Genomic DNA, 12,361 nt, shown 5'->3' on the forward strand with positions numbered 1-12,361 from the left:
ACACCACCTCATGCCACCTGTTACCTTTGCTGGTTTTAATCTGTATCCTTTCACTGTAATAAACTGTAACTGTGAGTGTAACAGCTTTTCTGAACCCATGGAATCCTTCCAGAGAATCGCTCAGCCTGGGAGCCTTGGGGGCCCTGACATACCTTCTTATTAGGCAAGGGCTGTTTTGCATACTCAGAGGTTAGGCCATACTGCCACATATTACACGTCCATGACCCTGTGGCAAGTGAGTGCACTGATCTGCAGCTACAACCCAGGTGAGGATGGCCAGTACAGAATGTTCAACAGAAGATCTTTAGATTTGGAGCTGCTCCATCACATGAGTAGGGTACAAGATAACGGCTGCAGCCTTGGGTGGATTGGTCAGGGCAGCCAGCCAGTCAACAGCGGTGCCTTCCAAGTTGGTGTTTGCTCATTCCTCAGTACAGGGTGCTATTCAGATGTGCCAGTCACCTGAGGAAGTTTGAGCACAGGGGGGACAAAAAAAAGATGGGAAAGTTTATATGTATCAGGTCCCTATATGCATTTGTGGAACTCCAGGAATTTCCTTTCACCTTCCAGCTTGTAGGTCTCTAAGTGACAGGTCAGAGGAAACGGACTCCTACAAGAAAAAGCTGTCCTTAGGACAACATTAAGAAGTCCAGCCAGTCTCCCAGTAAAAGCAAGGGCAGTGCTAGTGTAGTCTGTCTTTGATTTAAATGTTCTAGGACTCTCTCTCTCTCTCTTTCTCGATACACGGAATAGATATATGTCTATCCCATATTCCATGTATCTATTTCATATTAAGAGCTAGGGAGATGTGGAATATATTATATATATACACACACACTTTGGGACTGCTCAGTGTCAAAATGAGTAAGTTGTGAAGAGTTATCTGAAGGAATGAGTCTGTATATGCTAATAAGAAAGGGCCATCTATCCCAGTCCATTCAATGGTTAAATTGCAGAGACATCTGCATTTGGACAGTAAAATCTTCTGCCTAGCTTTTAAGAAACTAGGTGATACTGAGGTTTGAGGAGATCAGTTACCTGGTGACCCACCCAGGAATCACTCCATCAGATTGACCAGTTTGCTATCTAAGCTCAGAGGAAGGGGATGATCTTTACCATTTCTTCCAAATGGACAGTGTCATCCTCTAATATTCCTCCTATCTTATGTACTGAGCTGTTGTAACCATCCTTCTAAGGGTGGGGACAACTCATTTTCTCATACTGTAGGGTTATTAAGCTGATTAGAAAAGCAATCCCTGGTACACCTGGGGGGCTTAGTCGGTTAAGCATCAGCCTTCAGCTCAGTTTATGATCCCAGGATCTTGGGATAGAGTCCCACATCAGGCTCCCTGCTCAGCAGGGAGGCTGCTTCTCTCTCCGTCTCTCTCTCGTTCAACTCTTCTCTCAAATGAATAAATAAAATCGAGAGAAAGAAAGAAAGAAAAAAAGAAAGAAAGAACGAGCAATCCTCCATCTCCTGCTGTGGTCAAGGACTATGACACACTATCGATATGATGATATGGGCTTCCAGTCCCATCTGTCAGCTTAGCTCTGGAGTATTTAAGTGTCGCGGTCCAAACTTTGTGGTTGCAGTCCTATATGTCACAGAAAGAAGCATAATTTGCCATATCACCAATCTTGGGTGGTTAAAAAAAATAGCTCTTCCTCTAGGCATCATCTGAAAAACTGGAATCCAAGTCTTGTCCTTGACCTTAATTGCCTTAAGCACCAGCCATAGCCAATTTCATAGAGCTTTGCAGAGAGGTCAGTTCCTTTCCTGGGAGACCAAACCTGCAGATGCTCAGTGTTGGGACAAGTTAACCCTTTCTTCCTAACAGGCAATAACCATGTGTAAGGTATTAAAAGTTTTATAAGACATTATTCTTGTCCTAGAAAAGCTTGCAGATCTACAGGTGAAAGCTGGCAGCATCAAAATAGTTATAGCATCAGTAAAGAATATTCACTGCAGAGAGGCATTGCTTGGAGTCGGTCAGTTTCAAATTTGATAGTTACCTCATTTTAGCTTGGTCACAGAGCATGAAGAACCCGGTCTACATTCGTTGTTCTCTGATTTTCATCCTTAATATGAAAGACTTTTTAAAATTAGCCTAAATGATTTACTATGTTTTAGTTGATATTTAATAAAACCATCAATATTGTTATTATTGAAGGTTTGCTAAATGGCTCTCACAACTCCAAGATGGGCAAGAGAAAAAAAAATTCAAGGCAACTATATTAAAATACTAACCCTAACTCCTAATACTTTTAGCCCTAGACTAATCACCTAATCTCCCCACACCCTGATTGCCTTATTTACAAAATGAGAAAAGTAGAAGAGCTTACGCATCAGAATGCCAGAAAGCATATAGGGTGATGAGTATTTTTATTTAACCAACTGGAGATATGTAAATTATAACAGGCAGCAAGTTAGAGTGTTTTCCGATACATATCTTTTCCTGAAGAATTTTCTTTCCTCTCCTAAACATCAAGCAGATTCATTTTATGTCTAAATCACACTTCCTTTCTGACAGGAATCCCTTCAACCTAGCATTTAAGTTGTGTTGCATTTCTGTATTTCTACAAACCTCCTCTCCACAATAAGGCTATATGCTTCTGAAGGGCAAGTGACTTGCCTAATGCTTCTCGGTGTCCCCATAACACCCAATGCATTACCAAGACCATAGTAGAAACTCATCAGGTATTTGTGGAGTTGAATAACATCACCACCAGACAGCTAAGGAGATGGCACATGTTTCCTCACACTTAATTCTCACACAGTTACTTTAACAGGTACAAAACCTCCAAGTCTTCAGCCTCACTGCTTGAGCCAACACATAGCTCCTTTATTTTAGATGGGTGGCTGATGTCAGCAGGATCATAATCACAACCCTCTGAGCCAAACATCAGGAGGTTAATAGAAGCTGTTGTTGGAGAGAAAACATCCTGTTGTTCTTTGTCTCCAAAATTTCCCAGCAGGCACAAGGACCTCCTACTACAAGAAGAGCTAAAAAGAAGGTCCCATTTGCAAAACAATTATCTCATAACCATAGTTTTTGTTACCCCCAGTGGTTTGATGAATGGATAGATGAGGGCACTTCTAAGTATGCTTTTATTTGCTTCTCTGCTCTAAAAACACAATGTCCCCATTATTACCAATGACAGAAGAAAATAGTTCCATCCCCTGTGGCCATTAGCTTTTCCAGATCTTATTTCAATTGTTAAATAAACCTCCTTGAGATAATGAACATTTTACTAAGTTAGAGGCATAGAAAAAGCGAGTGCACTATTTAGTCCATAGAATATTCAACGTGGTAATGGATTTTTTTCCATTAAAACAATACTACCAATTTTGTCAATTATACTTTACAGATTCTCCTTTTCTTAGAAAACAGAATTACACACCTTTACCTGCTAAACTCTAGAATATCTTCAGATTCTCCCAATTTACTTTTGCTGAAGAGGCTAAATGATAGGTATTACATTGGTTAGTATCTGTGAGAGGGAGACAGATGACAGCAAAGGACAAACAAGAACAGAGAAGTCCCCCAAAGAGGAAAAAGTCATGGGCTACCTATCACTCAGATTGTTCCATTCACTATGCTCAACATTTCTTTTCCTCTTTCTGATCCTTCTAAATCTACTTAATTTAAATCTTACTGTTTACTCAATAGGTCAGATGTTCATTGAAAAAACCTGAGTGACCCTTTTCTTCATAAACTTAAAAAGCTGCTCAGTTTGTGTTGAATAAATAGAGTTATCTAGTGTTTTGAGGTTCTAAAGCTCTCTCCATAGTCCAAAAGAATTGCCCTTAGCCACATACATCCCATTCAAGCCAAATCAGTCTGCAATTTTCATCTTCCCCCTTCAGTTGGTCAGAGTTAGTGTTAACATCTAGGCTTTGCTGCCCTCTGCTGGCCTTTGGGAACCGGCTACTCCTTAAACAAAAATTAAATGGTTAATTCACTTGGGTTTGGGATTCCAGATAAAAGGAAGAATCGGGTTTACACACAGTCTGATATTAAAAACTAAAATTTAAAAACAAGGGAAAAACAAAACCAAAACAAAATTTTATTCTTCCTTCACCCCAAGTGGAATTCTGTAATCTGCATTTAATAACTAAATTTATTTTGCCGAACTATTGCAGTAGTTTGTAGTATCAGTGAGGTGCAGTTCTGCCTTCTGTATACCAATGAATGTTCCATTGGCAATGAACACGTTTTTCAAACAGAGAAAATGTAAAAAAAAAATTTCCTGTTCCCACTTCTGAATACTTTTAACCCCTCTTTCTTCACGCTTAAATTCTAGAAACTTATAGGACAGGCAAACACTGTATACTTCTAACATTTCCAAAATGTATAGACAGGCTGCATTTATTTCTAAGCATAAAAATGCAATAAAATTGCATAATGAAGTTGTTGAAAGTCCTTGTAGAACCCCCTGTAGGATTTAGGCACGCAGACAACATTTTTTTATTTATTATTCACATATATACAAGTTAAAATATTTCCAAACTTACATTTTTGTTATTGTCCAGAACATTCTTCTTGAAGTTTAAGAATCATAATTATGAAATATCAGATGAATTTCCCTATACTCCATGCTAGTTAAGTGATTAGGATAGAACATATATTGCAACAATTCATTTTAATAGGAAGGATATAAAATTCAATGATTGAAAATCATAGCAGTTTCTAAAAGGATTTTTAGTCACTGAATTGAAAATCACAGCAGTTTCTAAAAGGATTTTTAGTCACTGAATACACTGAATTGTTTGATGTAAAAAAGAGACTAAGTTATAAAACTCCTTACAGACTGAATTATCAAACTAGGGAAAATTATTTCTATCATGTGCAGCCTACACAAGCAATTTCTTTGAAAAGCCTGATAGGTTGGAACTGATACTGTGCACAGAAGTGTGTTGTTCTGCATATTAGCTAAGTATGACTGTAGGCAGAAATGAGGTTTGTGATCACTTTCCCTGAGACTAATACAAAAAACATCATTATTGACATCACCATCAATATAAATACCATGTATTAAGAATATTCTATATATCAAATAGAGGATGCAATGCTTTACCTTTATAATTCCATTTAATATAATACTAATAGGTATTTATCACAACCTCCACTCTACAGATGAGAATGTATGGCTCAGAAAATGTAGGTTCCTTGCCCTAGACTACACTGTAAGAGTCAGAACAGATCAGGGTTTCCAACCCAAAGCTGGCTCTGAGGTTCATATTTTTCTCAAGTAAGTGATAGTTCTCTATGTTTAAATGTTTTATTTTCACCAATACAAAATATCAAATATTGAAAATAAGTTGAATCATTAATATGCTGAGACGTGTGTGTAAATTTTAAAGACTGGACACATGCAAAGTCAACTTTGATAATTATATTATTATACACTTTGCCAAATAACTCTAATAGGTAAATATGAAAAGTCTTTTATTGCTCTAGGAACAAAATGCTCTCTAAGCAACAACCAGAGACACCTGTTAGTTTAGCTAAGCCACTCAATTTGAAGTATTTTTGATCCTTGAAGACCTCATTTTTAAGGTCATTAGTTCTATGTTTAAAAAAAAAAAGGTCTTGAAAAGACTTCAAAACCCTGAAATATGAATCCTCTTGCAAAAAAAAAGGGGGGGGCACTGGTTAGGATTTTTTGGAAAATCTATCCTATTCTTATAGAATACCCAAAAGACCACAAAAAAACTGCCAGAACTGATAAATTCAGTAAAGCCACAGGCTACAAAATAAATATACAGAAATCTGTTGCATTCCATACCCCAATAATGAAGTGGCTGAAAGAAAAATTAAATAATTAATCCCATTTACAATTGTACCACAAATAATAAGATTTCCAGGAGTAAACCTACCTAAAGAGGTAAAAGACCTATACTGTGTATAAAACACTGATGAAAGAAATTAAAGATCACACAAACAAATGGAAAGACATTCCATTTTCATGGATTGGAAGGACAAATATCATTAAAATGTCTATACCACCCAAAGCAATCTACCCTTTTAGTGCAATCCCTATCAAAATACTAACAGCATTTCTCACAGAGCTAGAACAAACAATCTTAAAATTTGTATGGAACCACAAAAGACCCTGAATAGCCAAAGCAACCTTGAAAAAGAAAAGCAAAGCTGGAGATATCACAATTACAGGCTTCAAGTTATATTACAAAGCTGTACTAATCAAAACAGTATGTTACTGGCATAAAAATAGACACAGATCAATGGAAAAGAATATAAAACCCAGCAAAAAACCCATAATTATATGGTCAATTAATCTTCAACAAAACAGGAAAGAATATCCAATGAGAAAAAGACAGTCCCTTTGACAAATGGCATTGGGAAAACTGGACAGCAACATGCAAAAGAATGAAATTGGACCACTTTCTTACACCACAACACAAAAATAAACTCAAAATGGATTAAAGACCTAAATATGAGACATGAAACCATAAAAGTCCTAGCCTCCTACACCTCTTTGATACCAGCCATAGCAACATCTTTCTAGATAAGTCTGCTGAGGCAAGGGAAACAAAAGCAAAAACAAACTATTAGGACTACATCAAAATAAAAAGCTCTTGCATAGTGAAGGAAACAATCAATAAAAGTAAGAGGCAACCCATGGAATGGGAGAAGATATTTGCAAATGATATATCTGATAAAAGGGTTGGTATCCAAAACACCCAAGAAACAAATAATCCAATCAAGAAATGGGCAGAAGACATGAATAGATATTTTTCCGAAGAAGACATCCAGATGGCCAACAGACACAAGAGATGCTCATCACCACTTGCCATCAGGGAAATGCAAATCAAAAGTACAATGAGATAATCACCTCACATCTGTCAGAATGGCTACAATAAAAAACAGAAGAAACAGGTGTTGACAAGGATGTAGAGAAAGGGGAACCCTCTTGCACTATTGGTGAGAATGTAAACTGGGTACAGCCACTGTGGAAAACAGTATGGAAGTTCCTCAAAAAGTTAAAAATAGAACTACCCTATGATCTAGCAATCACACTACTAATTCAAAGGAATCCTTGCACCCTGATGTTTATAGCAGCATTATCTACAAATGCCAAATTATGGAAGCAGCCCAAGTGTTCATCAACTGATGAATGCATAAAGAAGATGTAGTATACACACACATGCACACAATGGGATGTTATGCAGCCATAAAAAGAAATGAAATCATGCCATCTGCAATGACATGGGTGGAGCTAGAGAGTATTATGCTAAGTGAAATAAGTCAGAAAGACAAGTACCATATGATTTCACTCATATGTGAATTTAAGATACAACACAAATGAACAAAGGCGGTGGGAGAAGAGGGAGAGGCAAACCAAGGAACAGACTCTTAAGTGTAGAGAACAAACTGATGGTTACCAGAGGGGTGATAGGTGGGGGGATGGGTGAAATGGTGATGGGGAATATGAAGTATACTTGTGAAGGGTACCTGTAATGTATGGAAGTGCTAATTCACCATATTGTACACCTGAAACTGAAATTACACTGTATGTTAATGGGAATTTAAATAGAAACTTAAAAAAATCTATCTTATTCTGAAAAAAATATTGAAAACAAACTTAATTGTAACGTATACACATATACAAATTAAGTTCTTACATTTTTCTTCTGGACAAGCAAGCACGTAAAATACAATGAGAAGCATCAGTTGGGGCCCAAAACTGTAAAATTCCATGTTCTCTTACGTATCTTGAAAAAGAGAATAACACTCTTCTTTGTTCAACTATGTCAAGAAAAAAATCAATTTATAAAGAATTTACTTGATGGGACCTGAACTTCTGCTAAGAACTTCTTAATCTAAAAATATGATTAATTCAGCCATAAAAAAAGAATGAAATCTTACCATTTGTAATGACATGGATGGAGCTAGAGGGTATTATGCTACGTGAATAAAGTCAGTTAGAGAAAGACAAATACCGTATGATTTCACTCATATGTGGAATTTAAGAAACAAAACAAAAGAGCAAAGGAAAAGAGACAAACCGAGAAACACACTCTACTATTGAGAACTGATGGTTACCAGAGGAGAGGTGGGTGGGGGATGGGTGAAATAGGTGATGGGAATTAAGGAGGGCACTTATTGTGAGGAGCACTAGGTGATGTATAGAAGTGCTGAATCACTATATTGTACACCTGAAACTAATATAACACTGCATGGTAACTACACTGGAATTGAAAAAAAAAAAGGAAAATAAAAATATGATTAAAAGCAAAGTGAGCTTTCCATTGCAGCTGGTCTTGGAAGGCATCTTCTAAGGGTATGCAATGGGTTCTCTTTATTCTGGTAAACTCTATGAAGAATTGATCTATATTTGTAGCTAATCAAGATGCTTTGCTTCACCTTCCTTTTGTCAGCATACAAAAGCTTATGTCAGGAAAGCTTTCAGAGGTAATCAATCCCAAGGAAATAAATGGATCAGGAAGAGATTAGCATGAATAAATACTTTATTAGACTATATAAATTCACTGTTTTTAACATTGCCATATCCGCAAAGGCAACATTACCCCCATCCTGTTTTACAGTAATTGATTTTTAATTACAAAACAACTATGATTAAGTCAATCCATCATCCAAAATTATGTTTTACTATTTGTTCCGTCATGTTTAAACTATTTATTATCAGTTTCCCATGGCCTGTAATTAACCAAAGTTTTTCTATGTCCCCATTAACTTCAGCTAATCGAGGTTATCCTCTGCTTATTATTCACTTTTTAAAACTCATTTCTTAGCCATGAATGAGGGAGAAAAAAGACAGCTGAAATGTATCTTTTTGGAAGAAACACAGAGATGACAATAACCTTTACCTACAATACCAGACCGTTGCTTCATAAAATACCAGACTTGAATAGAAATAACCTCTAGCCTTATGCTGATAATGAGTGCTAATTTTTATTAGTGCTCACTATATTTTCAGGACTCTCTGCTAAGCACTACACATGTGGAGATACATTCCTCAGAAGAACGCAAAGAGCAAACTTGTGTAATGTGTTTTCAATCACTTAGCTAATAACAGACAATGCTAAGACTTGAGTCTGCTGCGACTCTGAAAATTTAATCACTCTATTCCTCTGTTACAGACAATTATTATAAGATTCTCCATTATAGCTGTTGTCAGCTGATGGAATCGTGTTTTGTCTGGAATAAGTGATGTATATGTGTGCCTACACAAGAATGTGTTTAATTTAGGATTTCTATAATTCATCTTTATTCTACAGAAACCCCACATTTTTAATAATATAATTCACTTTTTAACTGTCAACTTTTCTAATTTACCAATCCAACTTTAAAAACTAACTACAGTGACAGGGTGATAGGTGCAAATTCATCTAAAGGACCATACCTTATTCAGGCCAGTTAGGTGGCAAACAACAGAAATCCACTTCCAACTGGCTTAAGAAAAAGGAAAATATATTGACGCATATAACCAAACCAGAGGAATCACAGAAATGGAATACAAGACAACCAGGAATTTAAACTCTATAAGCATTTCTTTTTTTTTTCTTTTTTTTTCTTTTTTAAAGATTTTATTTATTTATTTGACAGAGAGAGACAGCCAGTGAGAGAGGAAACACAAGCAGGGGGAGTGGGAGAGGAAGAAGCAGGCTTCCAGCGGAGGAGCCTGACATGGCGCTCGATCCCACAACGCCAGGATCACGCCCTGAGCCGAAGGCAGACGCTCAACGACTGAGCCACCCAGGCGCCCCTCTATAAGCATTTCTGCTCAACATCTGACATCTCATCTCTGTCTAGTTTCTCTTATCAAGACTATCAGTGAGGTAGGATTGGGCTATCAGAACTTCTAGGCCCCAAAGCTGACATTTTTACACAGAGAGAAAGGAACTCTTCACCATCACCTCTAAGTTTAAAAATCTTGTGAGAGATAACTATAGAACACTCATGAAAGAAATGGATAAGGACACAAAGAAATGGAAAAATGTCCCATGCTCATGGATTAGAAGACCAAATCTTATTAAAATGTCTAACTACCTAGAGCAATCTATACATTCAATGCGATCTCTATCAAAATACTGTCAACTTTTTTCAGAACTGGAACAAATAATCCTAAAATTTTTATGGAACCAGAGAAGACCCTGAATAGCCAGAGGAATGTTAAAAAAAAGAAAACCAAAGTTGGTGGCATCACAATTCCAGACTTCAAGCTCTATTACAAAGCTGTAATCATCAAGACCATATGGTACTGGCATGAAAACAGACATATAGATCAATGGAACAGAATAGAGAACCCAGAAATGGGTTCTATGGTCAACTGATCTTCAACAAAGCAGGAAAGAATGGAAAAAAGACTGTCTCTTCAACAAATGGTGTTGGGGAAATCGGATAGCCACATGCAGAAGAATGAAACTGGCCATTTTCTTACACCATACACAAAAATAGACCCAAAATGGATGAAAGACCTAAATGTGAGACAGGAATCCATCAAAATCCTAGAGGAGAACAGAGGCAGCAACCTCCCCAACCTTGGCCGCAGCAACTTCTTACCAAATAGGTCTCCAAAGGCAAGGGAAACAAAGGCAAAAATGAACTATTGGAACTTCATCAAGATGAAAAGCTTTTGCACATCAAAGGAAACAGCCAACAAAACCAAAAGACAACTGACAGAAGGGGAGAAGATATTTGCAAATATCTGATCAGACAAAGGGCTAGTAGCCAAAATCTATAAAGAACTTATCAAACTCAACACCCAAAAAACAAATAATACAATCAAGAAATGGGCAGAAGACATGAACAGACATTTCTCCAAAGAAGATATACAAATGGCCAACAGATACATGAAAAAATGATCAAAATTACTCAGCATGCAGGAAATACAAATCAGAACCAGAACGAGATACCACCTCACACCAGTCAGAATGGCTAAAATTAACAAGTCAGGAAACGACAGATGTTGGTGAGGATGCTGAGAAAGGGGAACTCTCCTATACTGTTGGTGGGAATGCAAACTGGTATAGCCACTCTGGAAAACAGTATGGAGGTTCCTCAAAAAGTTGAAAATAGAGCTACCCTATGACCCAGCAATTGCACTACTGGGTATTTACCCCAAAGATACAAATGCAGTGATCTGAAGGGGCACCTGCACCCCAATGTTTATAGCAACAATGTCCACAATAACCAAACTACAGAAAGAGACCAGAAGTCCATGGATGGATGAATGGATAAAGAAGATGAATGGCTAGAGATATATATATCATACAGTGAATGTTACTCACACAGTGGAATGTTACTCAGCCATCAGAAAGGATGAATACTTACCATTTTCATCGACATGGGTGGAACTGGAGGGTATTATGCTAAGTGAAATAAGTCAACCAGAGAAAGACAATTACCTTATGATTTCACTCATATGTGGAATTTAAGAAACAAAACAGAGGATCATAGGAGAAGGGAGGGAAAAATAAGACGAAATCAGAGAGGGAGACAAACCATAAGACACCCTTAACCATAGGAAAAAAACTGAGGGTTGCTGGAAGGGTGGGGGGTGGGGGATTGGGTAACTGGGTGATGGACATTAAGGAGGGCATGTGATGTAATGAGCACTGGGTATAAGAATGATGAATCACTGAACTCTACCTCTGAAACTAATAATATACTATTTGTTAATTAACTGAATTTAAATTTTAAAAATACAATAACATTTTTTAAAAAATAAAAATCCTGTTTAAGACCACTCACTGTGGGCCTCATGCAACCCAGGAGTACATAGCGTTTGGGTCATTGTCACTGCTATTGCTATGGAGGCAACCTAGATTCAATGGCACTGGATTTAAACAAATTTGCTTAATTAGTTTTCAACTAAAAATATATATATAACTCTTTTGCTAGGATTTTAGTCACCCTATCATGTGTACTTAGACTTAAATGGTTTCTAACCTTGTATTTCTATTACTTCCTGAAATGGAGATTTTGCAAGTCTCATATGGGAGCATCTGATTGTCTGAAAGAGATCACATGTTTTCACGTTGGTTTTAAAGGAAAGAGGGAGAGGAAAGATCTCCCACTAGGGATTTCATAATGGTAAATGTGGACTATTGGCCCAATAATCCTATATAATGACATATTCCCCTCAAAAAAGAATGCCATTTGCATGGTGAAGAATAAAGGAAAAATATTACTTCATGTGATTAAGCCTATTTTATTTCATTAGTCACTAACATTAGTTCTTTGATGTTTTCAACTTATTTGATATTAAACATACGTACAACAGTTGATCTCATCCATTCTCATATCTGGCATAACAAACAATGCTTACTGTGTAATCATGATATTGAAATTTCCTTTGTCAAACAATGATG

General features: G+C 36.9%; 1 pseudogene; it reads left to right on the forward strand.

Annotated features, from left to right (window-relative positions):
* Positions 1 to 220: 220 nt before the first annotated feature.
* LOC103659878 overlaps positions 221 to 12,361 on the forward strand; it is a 159,975-nt pseudogene continuing 147,834 nt past the window's right edge.

Source organism: Ursus maritimus, unplaced genomic scaffold (assembly GCF_017311325.1).
Source record: "Ursus maritimus isolate PB19 unplaced genomic scaffold, ASM1731132v1 scaffold_1, whole genome shotgun sequence".
NCBI lineage: Eukaryota > Metazoa > Chordata > Mammalia > Carnivora > Ursidae > Ursus > Ursus maritimus.